Genomic DNA, 22,360 nt, shown 5'->3' with positions numbered 1-22,360 from the left:
GTCTCTGCCTGCTTGTGATCTCCGTCAAATAAATAAAATTAAAAAAAAATACTTAGAAATTTGAAGAATTACAAAGTTGCTAAATATTTTTTTAAAAAAGATTTTTATCTATTTATTTGACAGAGGGAGACACAGTGAGAAAGGGAACACAAGCAGGGGGAGTAGGAGAGGGAGAAGTAAGTTTCCCGCTGAGCCAGGTGCCCACTGCAGGGCTTGCAGGGCTGGATCCTAGAATACTGGGATCATGACCTGAGCTGAAGGCAGACACTTAAGGACTGAGCCACCCAGGTGCCCCAAAGTGGGTTAAGGCCTCTGCCTTCGGCTCGGGTCATGATCCCAGGGTCCTGGGATCGAGCCCCGCATCGGGCTCTCTGCTCGGCGGGGAGCCTGCTTCCTCCTCTGTCTCTCTGCCTGCCTCTCCGCCTACTTGTAATTTCTGTCTTTCAAATAAATAAATAAAATCTTTAAAAAAAAAAGTTGCTAAATATTAAAGCATAAACAACAAAAGTAATCATTGAAAATTACTGTAAGCATGTAGTTACTTAATAAATATGTTTTTCAATTACAACCATTAGAATTTTATGAATTTTGAGGATATTATTACAGAGGTAAGAATACATAGTGAATTTAATATATTTACAAGAATATTGTCAATAAGGTTGCAAATGGTCATTTTATCAATGGCTATTCACACAATAATGAGTAGTTATTTATGGAAGAATATGAGATCGTTTGGGACCAGTTTGAGATATGAGAAAACGAGGTTACTCTCAGAAGAAGAAGGATATCATTTGAAAATTGCGGAGCTGCTATAAACTATCATGTTGCCAAATGCATTTATTTTAAAGGTCTCTCTGCCCTGCAACAAAAATTTTAATGTGGAGCTTGAGAATAGCTTCTTCCAGTCTCAGTATATACTCAGCATTTCTTGCGTCCTTATTAGTTTTTCTTTGTGTTTCTTTACTTTGTGTTTCTTTACTTGGTTTCTGTGGGTGTGAATCACTGGGTTACTATATATCCTTATCTAATCTTTCTTTTATGTCTTAGTCTTAGTCTTAGGTTTTTTAGAAAATTTCAAGGCTGAGTCCTACATGACAATCCACTTACCCTGCACTCTATACCCTTTGCTTTTCTCTCCTACCCTCCCTGTTTTTCCGTCCCTTTGATGTTTTTATTTACCCTAGAAAGATAACCCTCTAGCCTCTGTTCTGATTCAGATCATCCAAGATTCCATTTGATTCATTTGTTTCCTGGTTCCTCTAAAATTCTCCAGATTTTCTCATATTCTCAGAAACTTTGCATGTACCTAATCACCTGCACATTTCACTCCACTGGACTGTGTTGGTTTCTAGTCAGAGGTGGCTAGACCTTCTCCTCTGGGAGATAGGTCTTATATCTACAAACAGTTGCTTCATGCTAGTGTTTCTATTTCAGAAATTAGATTTATGTAGAAATTATGCTTGGGCATCTGAAAGATTCAGTACCTAATGTTATATCATGGATGAGATTTGGATAATGTTTTAACCTTACAAACTAACTTACTGATATGTGACCATTGCTGAAATACCTTTCTATTTTTTAACCCCATACATACCTGACTTAATAAAAGCTAACATTCCTTTATCATCTTTTACCATCTGCCTAGCACTCAACAATTTAAAAATATTTAAAAAAATACTTGGCTTAAGAAAATAGTTTCCGTTGAGCATTTGTTAAAGTGTTAAAAACATTGTTAAAACTTACCTAAAACCTTGATGTGCCAATCTGCTCTCATGAGAACAGAATATTTATAATTTAAAGTGACCATTTACTACTATTAAATACTCCGCTTTCTCTTGACTAAGATACATTCTTTTCTTAAAAGGCTTTTTAATAATACCCCTATTAATTTGGGTTGCTTTTGGTAATCTGCCAGTGTAGCTTCCAAATAATAAAGATGTTTTAAGTTAAAAACACTTCAGAAGTTTTTCTTCACTTAGAAGCAAATTCCACAGTGTAAGTCCCTTGAAGTCATTATAATTACTACAGTCTGTGGGGATTAGTATATTGTAAGGAGATTACTAGACTTCTTTACTTAGCAGCACAGTGAGAGAGGATGTACCATGAGACTACAGAGCAGTGAATGTTGGAGTTGTACAATTAGAAGAATTCTGGATAAACAACACCCTCTTTAAAACACAACTTTAAACTCACTAATTTTTACTGAGTACTTCATTATACCATTTTATATAAGGGATAGAAAGTATAGAAAAAAATAAGGCATGATTTTCATTCTCAAGAGTTCTGTAAACAGTTTGAGGCAGGGAAGTGTTCATATTGCTGTAGGTATTTTATAGAATTGTCAGTAGCATTATTTGATAATAAAGGTGGAGAAATTGAGAGTCAAAGAAGTCGAAAAGTTGCCAAAGGTGGTACAGGTGGAGAGCGACCAAGTTGGAATTCATATTAGTCTGCCTGGGTGAAAAGGTCGTGTTCTTCCCTCATGTTAAATCAACTGAATAAGAAAAGAGATGATAGCATGTGAAATTTACATTCAGTTCTTTTTAAAAAATACTTAAAAGAAATGTATTTGGGGTAGAGCATAGAGGGAGAGTGAGAGGGAAAAGTGGACTCCTCACTAAGCTGGGAGCCTGACATGGGGCTCCATCCCAGGGCCCTGGGATCATGAACTGAGCTGAAAATAAATGCTTAACTGCTTGAGCCACCCAGCCGCCCCAGCACTAAATTCTTACATGTTGATAACTTCAGTTGTAAGTATGATCGATGTTGCTCTAGAAGAACTCAGGGAGAGTTAAAGTGACCTAAAAAGACTTAATGGAGAGATGAGAATTGAGTTGTATTTTTTTTTTTTAATTTATTTATTTGACAGACAGAGATCACAAGTAGGCAGAGAGGCAGGCAGAGAGAGGAGGGGAAGCAGGCTCCCCGCTGAGCAGAGAGCCCAATGTGGGACTCCATCCCAGGACCCTGGGATCATGACCTGAGCCGAAGGCAGAGGCTTTAACCCACTAAGCCACCCAAGTGCCCCAGAATTGAGTTGTATTTTGAAAGGAAGTGGGATAAAGATACACAAGGAAAAAGTTGAAATATATGAGAAAGAATTGGTACAAAGGCATGCAAATGCAAATAGGCTGACCCCAAAGGAGTGTGTTGTCTCAGACACTGAGGGCCCCAAAACTTACAAGTTCATCAGAGATAAGAATTTGTCTTCCTACCATTCATTTGGGTTGGGGGGAGACCGAAGTGAGATAATGTCCATCCACTTTTATTGGAAGAAATCCTGCTCTGCAGTTGCCTCAAATAATGCATGCCATCCCCCACCCCAGTGGCTGGTGGGCTGAGACAGTCCTCAGAAAATCCTACATATTAGTCTGAGAATTCTTAGGAAGCATAGCAATGGTTCAGGTACAACTTAAGAAAAATAAAGCAAGCCGTTTTCATGTTGACATTGATTCTCCATCCTGCCAGATTGTAATTGCAAAGGATTAATGAATGCTCTTAAAGAATCAAAACCTGACTGTAGCAACCTATAATATGTGACCTATGAATGGTTAAAATTAATAACATAGGAAACAACAGATGTCGGTGAGGATTCGGAGAAAGGGGAAACCTCTCACACTGTTGGTGGGAATATAAACTGGTGCAGCCACTCTGGAAGACAGTACAGAGCTTCCTCAAAAAGTTAAAAATAGAGCTGCCCTACCACCCAGCAATTGCAGGTTATTTACCCAAAGGATACAAAAATACAGATTAGGAGGGGTTCATGTACCCTGATGATTATAACAGCATTATCAACAATAGCCAAACTATGGAAAGAGCTCAAATGTCAGTCAGTTGATGAAGAAAGATGTGTGTGTGTGTATAAATGGTATGATGAAAAATTACTTAGCCATCAAAAAGAATGAAATCTTGCCATTTGCAATGATAAGGATGGAGCTAGAGTGTATTACGTTAAGCAGAATAAATCAGTCAGAGAAAGAAATATGCCACCTGATTTCACATGTATGTGGAATTTAAGAAACAAAACATATGGACCTATGGAAAGGGGTGGGAGGGGAACAGAAGGAGAGAAGGAAGCAAACCAGAAGAGACTATAGGGGACAAACTGAGGGTTGATGGAGGGAGGTAGGTGGGGAATGGGCTAAAGGGGTGATGGGTGTTAAGGAGGGCACTTGTTTTGATGAGCACTGAGTGTGATATGTAAGTGATGAATCACTAAATAGAAAAAGAATTAGTGACCTATGAAAATGACCTTGGTTATTTTGTCAAGCAAGAGAAAAATGATAGCTTTCTTTCCTATTCATTTTCTTTTTTTACCTTTAACCACATGCCTAGACTTTTTTGTATTGATGATACAGTGAGATGGTTTGTATTGTCTTTGGTTCCATTACAGGATTCTACCTTTTGGACTGTTCACTTTAATTACATATCACCGAAGAGCAGTGCTCTGGCCCAGTATTTGTCTGAGACTCTTAGGACATTGCACTTCAGGACAAGGTTAGTGACCGAGGCCCCTACTTATCAGGAAGAAGACATTGGAACAGACAAAAGTGAATAAGGGAATTCAGTTGAGCTTGATCCTGAAATGCTGGAAATTGTCTCAGTGGTCTAAGTGACCTTGATAATGACCAGTCATTACAAATGAGAAATATCACCATCCAAAGATATGCTTCTCAAACTGTTTGTCATAAAGAACCAGTTTTTTTTAACCCTAGTTATGGATCCATACTTGTATAAAATGACATAAGCAAGAATTACTCTTAATTCTGACCAGTAACAATGGGCAATGGGCACCAAACTGAGCCTTCAGAAGCACGTAGGTTAAGTGAATTCAGGAAGTAGAGTTTTAAGGAAGAAAAAGGAATGGATGTTGAGGTGTGTGCAGCCATAATATCAAAGAGATCGATTGGTAAAAGAGCTTCAGAAACAAGGATATGGTTTTTAAAAGTTCAGAAGAGAAGTCCTGGAGAGGAGAAAAAATGAAAGGGCCATCAGTGAGAAGAAGCTACTTTTTAAATTAAATACAGTGCATGTGTCTCTACTGTGAACTGTGTTAAACATTATCCAGAGGTCTTCTGTCAGAGCACACAGAGAAAGGATTCCCCTATTGAAGTTGGTGATTTCCTGAGGGGTGATTTCTGGAAGGCAAATTTTGCCTGATACATTTTTTCCTCCATGAATTTGGCTTATGCCCTTCTGTGGGTATCCAGAAACGGAGGACTCCCAGGACTGAAGTACCATCCTGAGTACAGTTAACGCTGTATTAGGTCCAAATTATTTTAGCTTATGTATTTGTTTATTTATGTATTTATTTACTTTTATTTTGTCCTCTTTAAACTTTGAATGAGGAATACTTTGAAAACCTTAAAATTAGAAGGGACCTCCTGGGGAGGCCTACCATTTCTCTTTGGGGGTTGAATGGGAACCAGGCAGTTCTCAAGAGTATGATAAATCAGATTAATAGCTTAGGTCACTGTGCTGTTCTCTGGATACAAGTTAGTCGGGCTGCTATAAGTCACATTCCCTTATTTCATAATAGAACAACCTGCTGTTGATAAATGAGTTAGCATTACATTCTGAGCAAAACATGAGAGAGGGGTTGCAAAGTTGCCTTTGTACATGAAGCAAAGATACAGAGCTAAAATGACAGACTTTACCAGCAGCATATAAAAAGCGTCTTCTGGTAAAATTTACCATGATATTTTCAGATAAACGGTACATCCAGGACACATGGATAATGACAAGATTGGGAACATCATCTCTGAATATGAAAGGCAGGATAGATGTATGCTCAGCTATCAAAGAGCAGTTCATTTTAAAATAAGCCATGTTTTCCTGTAGTTGCAGGGTAAGAAGTGGAAACAGTTTATAAAGAGGATGAAGATGTTGATCTCTGACAGTTGATGTTTTCAGTCTAAGTGAAAGCAGGACTGCTGCAGCAGTGGCAACAAACTTAGCAATTTCCCTTTTGATTTGAAAGGCTCCGTGGACATTTACGCTGATTTTACCATAGGCTAAATGTGGTAGGCTTTCAATTTCGTCTTTGGATCCCTAGTCGGGTGGGTAGCCCCTGCTTGAGGAGGAGTCAGTAATCATCAGTTCAGATGTGGAGAATAGTGTTGTTCCCATAGACTTAGAGATGGCTCTTCTGTGAACATGGTGTCTTACCAAAGTGGTTGCTGAGACACATCCACTCTTTTATTCCTCATGTATCACTTCCCACAAACCACCTCAAAGCATTACCCTCTACACCTCCCAAAAATACCACTTGGATGGAGGCTAAATTTATCTTTGCATTGGTAAGCCTAGTATCAAGGGAGCTATGACTGCTTTTCTTTACAAGTCTAGATCTTTTTGTGTGTTTTCCATTATAAACTCTGTAGAAACCATAAGGTCTCTCATAGCGTGTCATAAAATATGTTATATTTTAGGGAGGATGCACAGTTCTGGTTATTCTGACCATGTTTTATTTACATAGCAAGGCAGGCATGGCAAGTAGCACTGATTTCCTAAATCGGAATGTAGAGATACTACATTTTTGGGAATGCATTATTTTATTTTGAAAGTAAAAAAAATGTTGTGGTGTGTTTGAACCTAAAATGCAGCAATGTAGTATAACCAAATGAATTTAGAACATAAATAGGAAAGTATTTCTAGAATTTTTGCAAAATTGGCATTTCTGGATCTTTTAAAAATAAAGCTTATTAAGATTATATAAAAATATAGTAATTGGCAGGAAAACTAGATGGCTTAATAAATGGAAAAAATTTGTCTCTGATGGAATTTGTTTTTTCTATTTCTGCTACCCCCTACTATTTTTAGGACAATATTCTAATCAGACATTTTATATTGGCTTTTTTGAAAGATCAAATATTTGATATTAATTTTTGTTTGAAGTAGTGAAGTCTTTGCTATAGTAAACTATGAGTTCAAAATGTGACATTTATTATAGTATTATGTGTCCTTACTGAGGAAAATTGAATATAAATAAGTGTTAATGAGTGTCCTGGGTATCCTGTAAAGAATAATTCATTCCCACTCAATAGGTGAGAAAATGTGGGAGCAAAGTGTGATAAACTGTACCAAACGAACATGCTGGACTTACGAAATGACAAAACTAAGGCACAGTAATACATCCTTGAAAGACAATTGTAATGTTTCCAAGACTTACGGAATGATCATTTTGCTCCTAAGGAGAGAAGTTTGGGTGATTAAATTATGCATATAATTTTAAGAGTGCTTGTAGTTTTAAATGAAATTCTGTGTGATATGTTCCCCAAATGTGAAATTCTTTTGATATATGGATAAATAGTAATCTCTGGAAATGGCTAAATAAGTGTCGAATGCTCTGGGTTGTTTTCCTCACCATTTACCCTGACAGAGAAACTTTGACACACAAGCGCACGTGCAGGCACACACAACACATACACACACCCTCAGGGAGATTGTTTTTTAGTTTCTGTAAATTATCAGATTTCTGGTGATGCTTGTGTAAGCAGTTATTCTTGTTAGATTACACAGCTATTGCTTTGTGTTAAAAGGAATATAGTACATGACAGGAACAGTCAGAGCAAGTAATCTGTTTTCTTTCCTTGAAGAAAATATCTGAGTGAAAACATGCTATGTTTAAGAGAAAAAAACAAGTTTAAAATAGAATAGAGCTGAGAGATACACTAAAAGTAGCATTTGGAGTAAATAGGTAATTTGACAAGAGTGGAAATTTGTCTACTTGCATGTCCCCAACATGTATATTTTCTGAAGTATAAATGATAGTATTTTAATAGTTTCATGGATGTCCAGTAACTTTTTTTGAATTGTTCTTACATGGTTTTAATTGCTGTTTTTATTAGAAATTATTTCCTAATGTTTAACCCCATTTTTCTTTATCCAGTTAAACTCCCATTATTTCTAGCTGGTATAATTATAAGCATACTAACAAATCTTTCATGGTTTTGTTTATCCACTGACTTAAAACTTTTATTGTCTGGTACCTTTGGCATTTATTTTAAAATTTTTTTATTAACATATAATGCATTATTTGCCACAGGGGTACAGGTCTGTGAATTGTCAGGCTTACACATTTTACAGCAGTCACCGTAGCACATACTCTCCCCAATGCCCATAACCCAACCACCCTCTCCATACCCCCGTCCCCCAAGCAACCCTCAGTTTGTTTTTTGAGATTAAGAGCCTCTTATGGTTTGTCTCCCTCCTGATCCCATTTTGTTCCATTATTTTTCCTTCCCTATCCCCCAAACACCCCACTTTGCCTCTCAGATTCCTCATATCAGGGAGATCATATGATAATTGTCTTTCTCTGATTCACTTACTTCACTCAGCATAATACCCTCTAGTTCCATCTACCTGGTCGCAAATGGCAACATTTCATTTCTTTTGATGGCTGCATAGTATTCCAGTGTGTGTGTGTGTGTATACATGTGTATACACACACCCCCACACCCCCACACACACCTGACATCTTCCTTATTTATTCATCTGATGAAGGGCATCTCAGCTCCCTCCACAGTTTGACTATCCTGAACTTTGCTGCTATGAACATTGGGGTGCATGCACCCCTTCTTTTCACAACATCTGTATCTTTAGATAAATACCTAGTAATGCAATTTCTGAGTTGTAGGGTAAATCTATTTTTAACATCTTGAGGAACCTCCATACTGTTTTCCAGAGTGGCTATACCAGCTTGCCTTCCGACCAACAGTGCAGGAGGGTTCCCCTTTCTCCACATCCTCACCAACATTTGTTGTTCCCTGTTTTGTTAATTTTAGCCATTCTGACTGGTGTAAGGTGGTATCTCATTGTGGTTTTGATTTGTATTTCCCTGATGGCTAATGATGTGGATCCTGTGTCTGTTAGCCATTTGTGTGTTTTCTTTGGAGAAGTGTCTGTTCCTATCTTCTGCCCATTTATTGACTGGATTATTTGTTTTTTGGGTGTTGAGTTTGTTAAATTCTTTATTGATCTTGGATACCAGCCCTTTATCTGATATGCCATTCGCAAATATCTTTTCCCATTCCATAGGTTGCCTTTTGGTTTTGTTGATGTTTTTTTTGAGTGCAGAAGCTTTTTAATTGATGAAGTCCTAATAGTTCATTTTTGCTTTTGTTTCCCTTGCCTTTAGAGATGTGTCTTATAAGAAGTTGCTGTGACCAATGTCGAAGATGTTAACTGCCTGTGTTCTCCTCTAGGATTTTGATGGATTCTTGTCTCACATTGAGGTCTTTCATCCATTTTGAGTTCATCTTTGTGTATTATGTAAAAGAATGGTCCAGTATCATTCTTCTGCATGTGGCTGCCCCGTCTTCACACTGTATTTAATAGCAGCTGCACCATTTTGCATTGTCATCAGTAGTGAATAATGGATCTTATTTTTTTCATATCCTTACCAACATTTGTTGTCTTCTTTTGATGATAGCCAGCCTGGCAGTTGTGAGGTGATAGATCATTGTGCTTTTGATTTGTATTTCCTTGATGATTAATGACACTGAGTGTTTTTTTTTTTTTTTTTAAATATGTGTATCTGTTGGTTTTTTTGTATGCCTTCTTTGGAGAAATGTGTAAAGTCCTTAGCACATTTAAAATTGGATTATTAGAGTTTTTTTTTTCTGTTGAATTTTAGGAATTCCTTATATATTTTGGATATTAATCGTTTATCAGACAGCTATTTTCTTAAAAGTCCTTCTTTGAATCACTGAAAGGACATTCTGTTTTGCAGTGATGCACTAGCATCACTACCATTAAGAATTGAGGAATTGATAAAGAGGATATATAGGTATTCAGTATGTCATGGATTTGGTAACAAATTTAAAAATGAACATCATCATATAAGTGAAATGTGGCTAAGACTGTAGGTTAAGGCCTGAATTACAGGAGTTTGAATACTGTACCATTATGCAAGCTAACTACTCTAGTGCAAGTTATTTAACTTCTCTTTGCCTCCAATTAGTTATCTATATGATAAGTATAAGAATAATGCCTACTTTGTGTGTTATGGGAATCAAGTGAATTAATACATAACAAAGCACTTGGAAAATTTCCTGGTACAAGGGGCACCTTGCTGGCGCAATCTGTAGAATGTGTGACTTTTGATCTTGGGGTTGTAAGTTTGAGCCCCATATTGGGTGTAAAGATTACTTAAAAATAAAAAAAAAGGCAAGAAAAAGAAAATTTCCTGGCACAAAGCAAGCAGTTAATAATAATTAACTAGTGGTGGTAGTAATAGTAATTTGTGAAAAATATAATTAGTTTCTCATTAAAGGAAAAGGTGTGGACAGTGACATACAGAAATGAATAAAGTTTGATGCTTGCTACAACATGGATGAAACTCAAAGACATTATTCTAAGGGAAATAAGCCAGATACAAAATACTTCAGTATCTCTTTGTGTATCTTCTTCACTCTTTGCTTTGTACTCCCCACTGCAATCCTCCTCAGGATAAAACAATGGAAAGAAAAGGGTAGGGAGAATATTTAAGAAAGATGCAAGAGAAAGAAGCAAAGTAGGGAAATTGAGAGTTGCAAGAGAGGGGCACAATCTTCTTTCCCCCCCATGGGTTCAGTGAACTCTTAAGTTTTACTTTCCTTATTGAAACTTGAAAGGACAACATTTGTATTAAAAAGTTAGATTTCCCAGTAATTTCTGCGCTTACTAGTATGAATTTTCACTCTATGACAGCTTTCAGATTTACTGACAAAAGAAATTTTGAATTGATAACAGCAAACAGAGATGGTGAGGCAGTCTGCTGACTTCCTTTATCTGTCTTTCTCTACTTCTCCCAGGCTTCTGGGAGTGAAAGAAAGGAGCATTCTATGAATTCTGAATTCCACTTGGTGAACATCTAAAGGTTGGGTTGTGAAAGAATGAGGGTTTGACTCACAGGATTTGGGATAAAATATGAGGTCATATGACATTAACTAGATACTTATAATTGGAATCTATGGGCACAGTATATCTTAAATCTGTTAATTTGCCTAGAAGAAATAAAGTATGATGATTCGATGCTCACATATTTTGGAGATTAAAAAGCCTTTTTTGTATTAATTTTTTTAGAGATCTTATTTATTTATTTGACAGAGAGAGACACAGCAAGAGAGGGAATACAAGCAGGGGGACTGGGAGAAGGAAAAGCAGGCTTCCTGCAGAGCAGGGAGTCCGATGTAGGGCTCCATCCCAGAACCCGGGGATCATGACCTGAGTCAAAGGCAGACACTCACTGAGCCACCCAGGCACCCCTTTTATATTAATGTTAGAAAAAATTTTAAAGGTAACTTTAATTATGTACTTAGCAATAGATTGTTTTAAGCTTCATATATATGTATATTTTAACCTTCAAATTTGGGGTAGGGTGGAATTGCTTTTGTCAAATTATTATAAAATATGATTTCATGCACTTAAAAAATAAGGTTATGGTTTTAAAATACTAAGAATATATTTGCCTGTGATTTGGTTCACTTTCCTTGACCTAAAAGAACTAGAAATCAGATTATCTATGATTATGATGAATGACATTTTCTTGGAAGCAAAATTGGTTCAATCAGAGCAATTATTGTTTTTCACTGTTGTTAGTCCAGAAGAAGTAGAACCGGTCTTTCTGCTATTCTTTACTGACATCTCTCAGATATTATAGTCAATTTGCCTTACCCAGAGGTGAAGGAGGCGATTCAGGCTAAATTGTTATACTATCAGAAAATTACATGTGGATAATGATGAGAGTCTTTGGTAAAAATTGCAATGTCTGAGGTTAATTTTTCAGGAAAAGAATTAACTATTTAGGCTTCTCTTATTTAGGCAATTGCATATGATTTTCATTGAATAATTCTGATAAAACTTGCTCACTTCTATTTTGGGAAGGAAGATTTGAGGAAACATTAGAAACTCAGAGGAAAGATGGATTTATTAAAAATTTTTTAAAGGCTTTGGCTTGGTGGGGGCAGATTTAGGTTTACAGTAAAATTGAGAAGAAGGTATAGAGATTTCTTACGTACCCTCAGCCCCCACCCATGCATGGCCTCCCTCATTGTCAACATAAAACCAGAATGGTACATTTTTTTACTAAGGATGAATCTACACTGACACATCATAATCACCTAAAATCCAGTTTACTTCAGTGTTAACTCTTGGTGTTGTATATCCAGTGGGTTTAGACAAATGTATAATGACACATGACCATCAGTATCATGTCATAAAAATCCTCTGTGTTCTGCCTCTTCATCCCTCACCCCTTTCCTGAAACTACTGATCTTTTTATTGTCTCTGTAGCTTTGTGTTTCCCAGAATGTTACATTGTTAGAATCATGAAGTATGTAGTCGTCTCAGATTGGTTTCTTTCACTTAGTAATAGAAAGATTGACTTTTGAAAAAGTGGGTATACATCTAACGCTTTGATGAAATATGTATCTAATACCTTTATCCTGAAAGAAAATTGCGTTCATCGCTGATATATGAATTGAAAAACAAGTTCTAAAAAAATGATTTTAATAACAAAGTATTAGCTTTTTTACTGCTGTTTGCTTTAATAAAATTATATTTAATTAAATTGTACTTGTTTTTAAATGTCTTGCTGAAATGAAGGAAGCCCGTTTATAATTAAACAGAGGAAAATGATTTTTTTCACTACTTCATCCTGCTTTCTCCAAGTGTTATATCCTAAATTTTCTTGATTGTTATAGTAATATAAAGAAAACATAAAATTTGATTTTTCTACTTATTATCCATCTAAAATAGGAAACTTCTGAAAGATCATTGGTGGATCTTGAGGAAATATTTAAATTATGACATCTCTATGATCCTGAATCAAATATTCAGTATTTTTTATAAGCAAAATTACAAAGCATGTAGGTAGTTTGTCTTAATTTTCTTTGTTAGATTTATTCCCCAGTTGTTTGATTCCTGTATCTCCTATGACCTCCAAACGTGTGCATGTGTGCATACACACGTACACACCACAATCTACATTGTATTCTGCTCTAAATATCTGGTAATGCTAATAACTAATCTCTTACTACAGATGTAAACTGATAATGGTTAGGTGCTGTCAAAAACCAGAGCCAAACAGAAATTAAAACAGTAAAACCAGATTTGCTTAGAACTATTGTGGTAAGGGAGGAGACCTATAAATTTGGAAGCCCATGCTATATTTGGAATACAGTACTGGGTTCAATTCCAAATATAGCATGGGCAATTGGAACTTACAACCAAGAAGCAGGGTGACAGTCAGTAGACATAAATAACTAAAAGGAAACATCAGTAGTAAGGGGGTTACACCTGTCTACACCAACCCAACAGGATTCTTATTGAAGGCAAGCCTGAATGATCCAACAACACTGGGTGTGGGGAATGATTGAGGATGAGGAACCCAATTAGATATTGAGAGTGATCAGATATTCGGGAGGGGTTGCGGGTTTAACTGATTTAGCAGAGTTTTTGCTGAAACTGGATTTTACAAGAAAATCCACAGATGAGCCTAAGGAGAAGGTTCAGGAGCCTGACTTAAAGTTTGACAGAGTAAAGACTCTCCGTCAGGAAAGTCCATGATGATTTATTTGCATTTTATAAAAGGTAAAAGGTTGGGAGATGCAAAGACAAGATTGGAATGGTAATCTGATAGTGAAGTTACCTCTGGGTGGAGACCTGTTAAAATTACTTACCTTCCTCCCAAGGGGTATCAGTGCCATTTTCCTACAATACACACATACACACTGTCACAGGGGTCCATGACAGTGGAATGGATATGAATAATGAACTTATAATACCTCTGAAAAGGTACTTTGCTATACAGCTATTCTGACTTGGGCTTTTCCACTACTAGATTTTTAACCCTCAAAGGCAGTCTGCCAGATTTTAAATGTTTTCATAAGGACAACACTAGAAATTAATGTAAATTAAATTCTCTTCTATTGTCACAATGGGGCAGTGTCAAGGACAATTTCATTTTACGGCAAATAATATACTTGAAGACTGTTTTCACAAAAATTTGAATGAAAGTTTCCTTTTTAGGGTAACTGTTTATTAATTTGAGGTAGTTCATTCAGATTTTATTTATATGATACCAAGTTGCTTTGTAACGGTCAGCAAATCAGCAAATAATACTGTAAAGTCGTAGGTGTATGTTGTCTGTGCCTCCCTCTAGAAAAAAGAAAACTGTGTTTCGAGGAGCATCATAAAGCACATCTGAATGGAAATATCTCCCCAGTGGCTGCTGTGTGCCTGAAATATTCAACACTGGTCTAGAAATAGCATATCAGGGAGGAGATTTTGTTAAATTGTGAATATATTTCCTGAAACTAGTGAGACATGCCGTGGCTATAGCATAACATACTTGAACATATTTGATTATTACATTTGTTGATTGCTACTTTAGAAAGCAGGCAGCAGAACACTGAGGAAATAAGACACAAGGCATTAGACTGTCACTTGAAACAAAATACAGTACTGGCCAATCCAAGGGCATATTGATCTATGTCACGAACCCCTGTTGGGAGTTGACAAAAAGATTTAGCTGCAAGGAACAGATTTCCAGGTGGTACCAAAATGGTCTGTAGGGATGCCTCAAGATCTGACTTTGACTTCTTAAAATTTTTCTTTGGAGAGTGAGTACTCTTTTTACCCAGATGTCTATTTTATTTTTTAAGATAATATGGAAGCACAGAAAGTAGAGGAACTGGCAATAGAACTCGGTGGCAAATAATACTCTGAGGAGATAGTTCAATAGACTGAAGATACAGGACCATTTTATTGATTTTTTTTTAAATTTTAATTTTTTTTTTTTAAATTAAGCAAAAGTGAAGCACCTTTAACACCCAGGTCTAATTAACTGCTGGAGAAGTCAAAGCTGTTAAAATGGTTCTGAACTTAAGCAACTAAAATTCTTATTCAGCCTGTCAAGGGGTTGACATATCTGATAGTTTCTGGACTCCTGGGATGAAAAGTGTAAACACTGAAAAGGAGTCACAGTGTGATGATTTCGCTTTTTAGCAAAGTTGGGTAAGGACAGTGTGGGGGTCATGGGAGGGAAGGAAGCAGGGACGGGCAGTAGAAAAGCAACTTTAGATTATGAAAAGAAAGATGTGCTTACGTATCAGATAGAAATGATACTTTAGGTACTGCTGCAGTTCTGGATTTTCCACATAGTTTGCTTGGGACGAAGAAAACAGCCGCTCCTGTCTGTGCCACAAAATTCTTATTCTCTGTGGTTTGATGAGAATTTGAGGTTCTTTGACCTAGGGAGTGGGAGTGAGGATAATCAGCATCGTTAACCATCTGAAGACAGTACTTATATGACTGTCATTCACTGTTGGATCTCCAACACCATTCGAAGTGTCCGGCACAAGGTTTGCAGTCAGCAATATTGAGTGAAAGACTGATGGAAAGGGAGTGAGAGAACACCTTCACACCATCATAGTTTCTTTGGATAAGGAATCCCCAACCTTTTGTGGGGGAGAAACTGCTTTTTATTTTCTGAAACTTTGATTTCAGCTTGTATTCATTGAACCTTCAATATGTGTTCATTGAATATTTTTATGAGGACCTCCTGTGCATTTTTTTTTATTGAGCTATAATTGACTTATAACATTGTGTAAGTTTAAGATGGACAATGTGTTGGTCTTTTATATTAATATATTGCAATATGATTACCACCGTAGCATTAACTAACTCCTGTATCACCTCACATACTTAGCATTTCTGTTTTGTGGTGAGGACAATGAAGATCTAGTTCCTTGTCAACTTTGAAGTTATAATGGAGTATTATATATGCTATGTATTATATGTATGGTATTATACTAGGCTGTACATTAGATCTTCAGAACTTATTTATCTACTAGTTGCAGGTTTATATCCTTAAACAGCATCTCCCCAATTACCCCACCATTCTACTCTGCATTTTATGAGTTCAGTTTTTTTGGATTACATATATAGGTGATATACAGTATTTGTCTTTCTCTGTCTAATTTATCTCACTTAGCGTAATGCCCTCAAGGTTATCCATGTTATTGCAAATTTCATCTTTCTCATGGCTGATACTTCAGTGTGTGTATGTACCACATCTTCTTTATCTGCTTGCTTATTGATGGACACTTAAATTGTTCACTTATCTTGACTATTGTGAATAATGTTCCAGTTGAAGATGGTGGCGGAGCTCTCTCTTTGAGATAAGTGATTTCTGTTCCTTTGGATATGTACCCATGAGTGAGAATGTTGGATCATGTGGAAGATTAATTTTAATTTTTGTGAGGAACCCCCATACTGTTTTCCATAATGGCTGGATTATTTTATATACCCGCCATCAGTGTTTAAGGACTCTTCATTTCTCCATATACCTGCCATCATTTGTTATATTTTTTTTTTCAAAGATTTTATTTATTTACTTGAGAGAGAATGAAAGAGAGCATGAGAGGAGAGAAGGTCAGAGGGAGAAGCTGACTCTCCATGGAGCTGGGAGCCCGATGCAGGACTCTATCCCGACACTCTGGGATCATGACCTGAGCTGGAGGCAGTCGACCAACCCACTGATCCACCCAGGTGCCACCCCCCCTTTTTTTTTTTTTTTTTTGATTGATTGATTGTTTTTTGATAGTAGCCATCTAGCAGGTATGAAGTGATACCGCATTGTGGGTTTTTTTTTTTAAGATTTTATTTATTTATTTGAGAGAGAGAATGAGAGAGAGCGAGCACCAGAAGGGGAAGGGTCAGAGGGAGAAGTGGACTCCCCACTGAGCAGAGAGCTGGATAGATACCAGACTCCATCCCAGAACTCCAGGATCATGGCCTGAGCTGAAGGCAGTCCCTTTACCAACTGAGCCTCCCAAGTGCCCCCCATTGTGGTTTTGATTTGCATTTCCCTAATTAGTGATGTTGAACAGCTTTTCTTATACCTGTTGGCCATTTGTGTATCTTCTTTTGAAAAATGTCTCCTCATACCCTTTGCCTGTTTCTTAATTGGATTATTTGCCTTTTTTTTTTTTTTTTGCTATTGAGTTGTATGATTTCTTTATATTGGATGTGTGTTTTGTGAATATTTTCTCCCACTCCATAGGTTGTGTTTTCAATTTATTGATTATTTCCTTTGTTATACAGAAGCTCTTTAGTTTAATGTAGTACTGTTTCTTTATTTTGGTTCTTGTTGCCAGTGCTTTTGGTGTCTTTACTAAGAAATTATTACCAACATCAGTGTCAGAGATATTTTCCCCTGTTTTTTTCTTCTAGGAGTTTTATGGTTTCCTTTCTTATGTTTATGTCTTTCATCTATTTTGAGTTAAATTTTGTGAGTGGTATAGCTTAAGGGTCCAGTTTCATTCCTTTGTATGTGGATATACAGTTTTCCCAACACCATGTAGTGAAGAGACTGTCCTTTCCCCATTATATATTCTTGGCACCTTTGTCAAAAATTAGTTGACCAGGGGCACCTGGGTGGCTCAGTGGGTTAAAGCCTCTGCCTTCAGCTTAGGTCATGATCCCAGGGTCCTGGGATTGAGCCCCACATTGGGCTCTCTGCTCAGCAGGAAGCCTGCTTCCTCCTCTCTCTCTCTCTCTCTGCCTGCCTCTCTGCCTACTTGTGATCTCTGTCTGCCAAATAAATAAAATCTTAAAAAAAAAATTAGTTGGCCAAGTATGTGTGGGTTTATGTGTGTGGGTTCTCTGTTGCATTATACTAGTTTATGTGCCCATTTTTATGTCAATACCTTACTGGTTTTGGTCACCCTCACTTGTAATACAGCTTGAAATCAGTTAGTGTGATGCCTCTAGCTTTGTTCTCCTTTCTCAGGATTGCTTTGACTATTTAGGGTCTTTTGTGGCTCCAAACAAATTTTGGGATAGATTTTTCTTTTTCTGTGGAAATGTGAAAAATGCCATTGCGATTTTGCTTGGGATTACATTGTACCTGTAGATCTTTCTGGGTGGTATGGACATTTTCACAGTATTAATTGTTCTAGTGTGGGATGTCGTTCCACTTACTTGTGTCTTTACTCTTTCATCCCTGTCTTTAGTTTCCATTGTCCAGATCTTTCGTCTCCTTAGTTAAGTTTTTTCCTAAGTATCATGTTGATTTAGAGGCTGTTGTAAGTGGAATTGCTTCTTCATTTCTGTTTGAGGTGGTTCATTTTTAGTGTATAGAAATGCAACTGGGGACGCCTGGGTGGCTCAGTGGGTTAAAGCCTCTGCCTTCGGCTCAGGTCATGATCTCAGGGTCCTGGGATTGAGCCCCGCATGGGGCTCTCTGCTCAGCAGGGATCCTGCTTCCTCCTCTCTCTCTGCCTGCCTCTCTGCCTACTTGTGATCTCTGTCTGTCAAATAAATAAATAAAAATCTAAAAAAAAAATTTCTTAGAAATGCAACTGATTTCTGTATGTTGATTTTGTATCCTGCTACTTTAATGAAATCATTTATGCTACTTTTTAGTGGAATCTTCAGTGTTCTCTACATATATAAGATCTTGTCATCTGCAAATAGAGATGGAAAAAAAATTTATCCTTTCCAATATGGATGCCTTTTATTTCTTTTTCTGGCCTAATCTCTTGGGGGTAGGACTTGTAGTACTATTTGAATAGAAATAGTGAGGGTGGGTATCTCTTTCTTATTTCTGATCTAAAGATAATGATCTTAATGCTTCACCATTAAGTTTAATGTTAGCAATGGGCTTATTATATGTACCCTGTATTATGCTGATAAACTTTCTTTCTATACCAAATTTGGTGAGCACTTTTATTGTGAGTGGATGTATTTTGTCATTTGCTTTTTCTGCATCTATTTGAGATGATCATTATGATTTTTATCTTTCATTCTGTTAATGTGGTTTATCACATTTATTGATTTGATGTGTCAAATCATCTTTGCATCCCTGGGATAAATCCCAGCTTATCATAGTGAGTGACTCTGCTACATAATAATGAAGACTTTTTTTTCCTGACAACTTGCTGTCATAGACATAACGTCTGCAATAGCTGCTTAAGATAAAACAGTGAACATGGTCTCATCATATTTTCCCTAGATGAGCACTGGGAAGGCAGACAAAAAAATATTATATAAATTTTTAAATGTTGATTTTGATATACCCCTGGAAAAATAAATGTACAGTGTGGATACACAAACCAGGGGGTAAGTTTGCCTTTTGATTAGGGAGAGCATCTCAGAGCATAGGACATTTGAGACCTAAGTAAAGTAGGGGTGCTGATTATAAAGGACTGAGGTGAAGTGCTGGCAGGAAAACAGATTCCACTGTTGTTTGTCCTACCTTCCATTGTGAGATATTCAGTAAAGCTCAAGGAGGAAGATGTTAAATAATGTCCCTCAGTCATCAACCAAAATTTTAGTTTTATTCAATGGACTGCACATGCATATAATACATAAATCTCCCTAGAAAATGTTTAAAATAATTTTTTTGGCAAGTTAATGTGTAATTAAATTTAAAAAATTTATTTATGCTTATAGAATTAGAAGGAACTGAGACATTATTATTGACGAAAGAAATTCCGTTTTTACAAAGGATTTCTGCATTTCTCCTTGTAGGGACAAGTGTAATAGAGATGACATGGTGCTTTTTTGATGGCAAGTGCTCCCTGTGTTTGCTGAGTTGAATTGCAGCTCATCTTGTGCCTTGTTAGGTTCCCCCCTATTAGGCATTTTTACATAGAACTGCAGAATTATCCATTTTCAAGGAATATATGCATTCAGTAAAGAGCATGCAGTCTCCACTTTTTTACATATCTGAGTCTAGAACAGACTAATGAATCTTGGATCTTGGTCTGCTTAGGACACTATCTTTAGGCCGATATTATCTATACTTTAGAGATGAGGCAACTAAAAGGTTAAGGGACTTGCTCAGGGTCCTATAGCACATTTCATATTTTTATATTGCCTTTCTATCATAAACTAAAAATGCTTACTGTCTTCCTCAAGGGATATATGTTCTGTAGTTATACCCATGTGTGGGAAGGTTAAATTGTTTCTACTTGTCTTACGGAAAGTCAGTGGTACAGCTGTGTATAAAACCTATGATGTTTGACCCTGGGTGACTTTGAACTCTACTCTTAGTATCAAAAGCAAACACTGTGACTCATTTTAGTATAAATCAGTGTCTTTTAGGAAGGTTTAGAGAGAGAAAGTATGTCACAGATCATAAAATATGAAGTAGAAACAAGTGAGTAAACTGCTTCCTAGTCTTGAGAACAGTTGAAGCTTTTATCATTTAGTAATACAAACATCATACATATACATAGGAAATCCACATTTTGAATGTTCCTGGAAGCCTTAATGGAAATATGGTTTCTTTAGAGCTGTCTCTTCTGTTCCTAAGCAGCTCAAATTTGTCCTCATGTTAGGTAATAGGCAAAACTGTGAAGTTTGCTTTTTTGTTTATTTTCTGTTTTTGCTTTTTTTCCTTCTCTTCTACTCTGTGCTTTGTATCCTCAGACCCTCAACTTTGTGGCACAGAATTCCTTCATTTTCCTCCTCAAGTGTATCAGGAGCCTCTTTTGTGTAGTAGGCTAAACTCTACAAACTGAGTACCAATTCTTCATATCACTTTCTGCATCCTTTTTTCCTCTCTTCTTTGCTCTGATAATTTGATAAATTAATATTCCTTTCCATTTTAATGACTGCTAATAGATTAATGCATCTTAATGACTTAATGGCTTAATCTGCTACACCTCCTGGGTAAGATATTTTGCATTTTAAAGGGGCTTTTTAGAATTATAACCTTATTTAAAGAGATAACTCAGTGTGAGAATCTAAACTCTGTTTTCAAATCACTAGGGACAAATACCATGTTAGATTTTTTTTTCACATTTTAACATTTCTGAGAAAAAGGATACATTCTTAAAAATTGGTGATAATAAAACATTGTGTCATAGTTTAATTGGACAACATTTTTTTTCATTCTTAGTGATGAGTCAAATAAAACTGTCTTAAAATCAATGACAATCTTAGATTTAGTGAAATACAGTAGTTGTGTTTTGCCACCCTTGAAACCATGCCTTGTGGTCAGTGGTAACTACCTTCTTTCTCACTCCTTATCCACACACACACATACACAAACTCACTACTACACATACAGATAAAGTCATACCTTGACACCAGTGGATCATTGACATTCCCCAGTTGGCTGCTGTGGAAACTTTAAGTAAAGTATATTTATTTTTTGCACCATATTAAAGAAGCTCTCCAGACTTGGCTTATAAACATTTGTAAGAAATCTGCACTGGAAATGATCTTTTATTTATAACATCTATTTGCTACTAAAAAAAAGTCACAGATAATACTTTGATTCTTTTTATTCTGTCTCACTTCGCTTTGAGAGAGAAGCGATAAATACGAGTAAATACCGCAGATGAATATAGTGTCTTGAAGGACTGGCTATCCTTTTAAAAATGAAAAGGCTTTGTATCTGTAATTACTGATCATGTGATACACAATTTCAAATAAAAGAGTTCGTGTCATTCTTTCTTCTTGGAAGACATTAGAAACAATTGCAGAATAAAAAGCAAGCTCATCAACAACAAAAAAAATCAGTCGGAACATTGGCTAAAATTCAGCTCTTTGTGTACTTGAGACCGAAAGCTGTATCTGAGAAAACCTCTCCCGTTTCCTACCATGCAAATCCATTGCCTCCTTTTAGATTGGTTTACTTTTTTGAAGGAGTTAAGTAGTAGAATTTCTTGACGAGACGAACATTTATATAAATAATTCTTTGCAAATTCTGTTTATTTATTCTCCCCCCTTCCCACTCCATTCCATTGCCCATCCTGCCACCAACTTTACATACATAGGTTATGAGGGGAATAATGTGTGTTCCTCTAGACTGTCTTTTTATTTCCTTGTAAGTTCAAAACTGAAATAGTGGAGCTTAGGAGTTTTTAAAAAAGTACAATTCCAGTCATATATTTTCACTATTGACAATGAGTGTGTGACAATACATATATATGTACGTTTACACACACTCATTCTCTCTCTCTCTTTCTCTCTCTCTCTCTCTCTCTATATATATATAATTCCTTGTAAATAAACAGGGTTTTAATTTAACTTCTGTCACCATTGGCTTAAATACAGCTTTCCAGATATAAGCAGGGTTGGGTTTATAGGACAACTGTTAGGAGTATGCTTTGTAGGTTGCAGAGGAAATGATGAACTTTGAAAATACTGAGACCTATTTTATTATATATGTATGGCACTTAGTAAAAATTACAATCTCTAGTAACTGTGAAATGTGAATATTAATCCATGAGCGGATTAGTGTTTTTAAGATTAGCAGTTTCAAAGAGAAGTGGCCTGAGAAAGTAAGAAATAGGACAGGAGACCGTTACTATGAGTGTAGGCAAAACCTGATGAACCTGATGCATCATTGAGAACT

General features: G+C 36.5%; 1 protein-coding gene across 4 annotated transcripts in view; it reads left to right on the top strand.

The window, feature by feature from the left end:
- Nucleotides 1–22,360, top strand: part of CCSER1 (coiled-coil serine rich protein 1) — an 877,572-nt gene that overhangs the window by 35,826 nt on the left and 819,386 nt on the right. The window contains exon 2 of one of the 4 annotated variants that reach the window (XM_045997843.1): nucleotides 4,394–4,497. The exons of the other annotated variants lie outside the window; for them this stretch is intronic. The gene's annotated coding sequence lies outside the window, so the exon portion shown is untranslated. The remainder of the gene's footprint in view (nucleotides 1–4,393; nucleotides 4,498–22,360) is intronic. 4 annotated transcript variants of the gene reach the window in all.

Source organism: Meles meles, chromosome 2 (assembly GCF_922984935.1).
Source record: "Meles meles chromosome 2, mMelMel3.1 paternal haplotype, whole genome shotgun sequence".
In the NCBI taxonomy this organism is placed as follows: Eukaryota; Metazoa; Chordata; class Mammalia; order Carnivora; family Mustelidae; genus Meles; species Meles meles.
The sequence above is the reverse complement of the archived record's forward strand: the minus strand, read 5'-3'. Positions and strand labels throughout refer to the sequence as shown.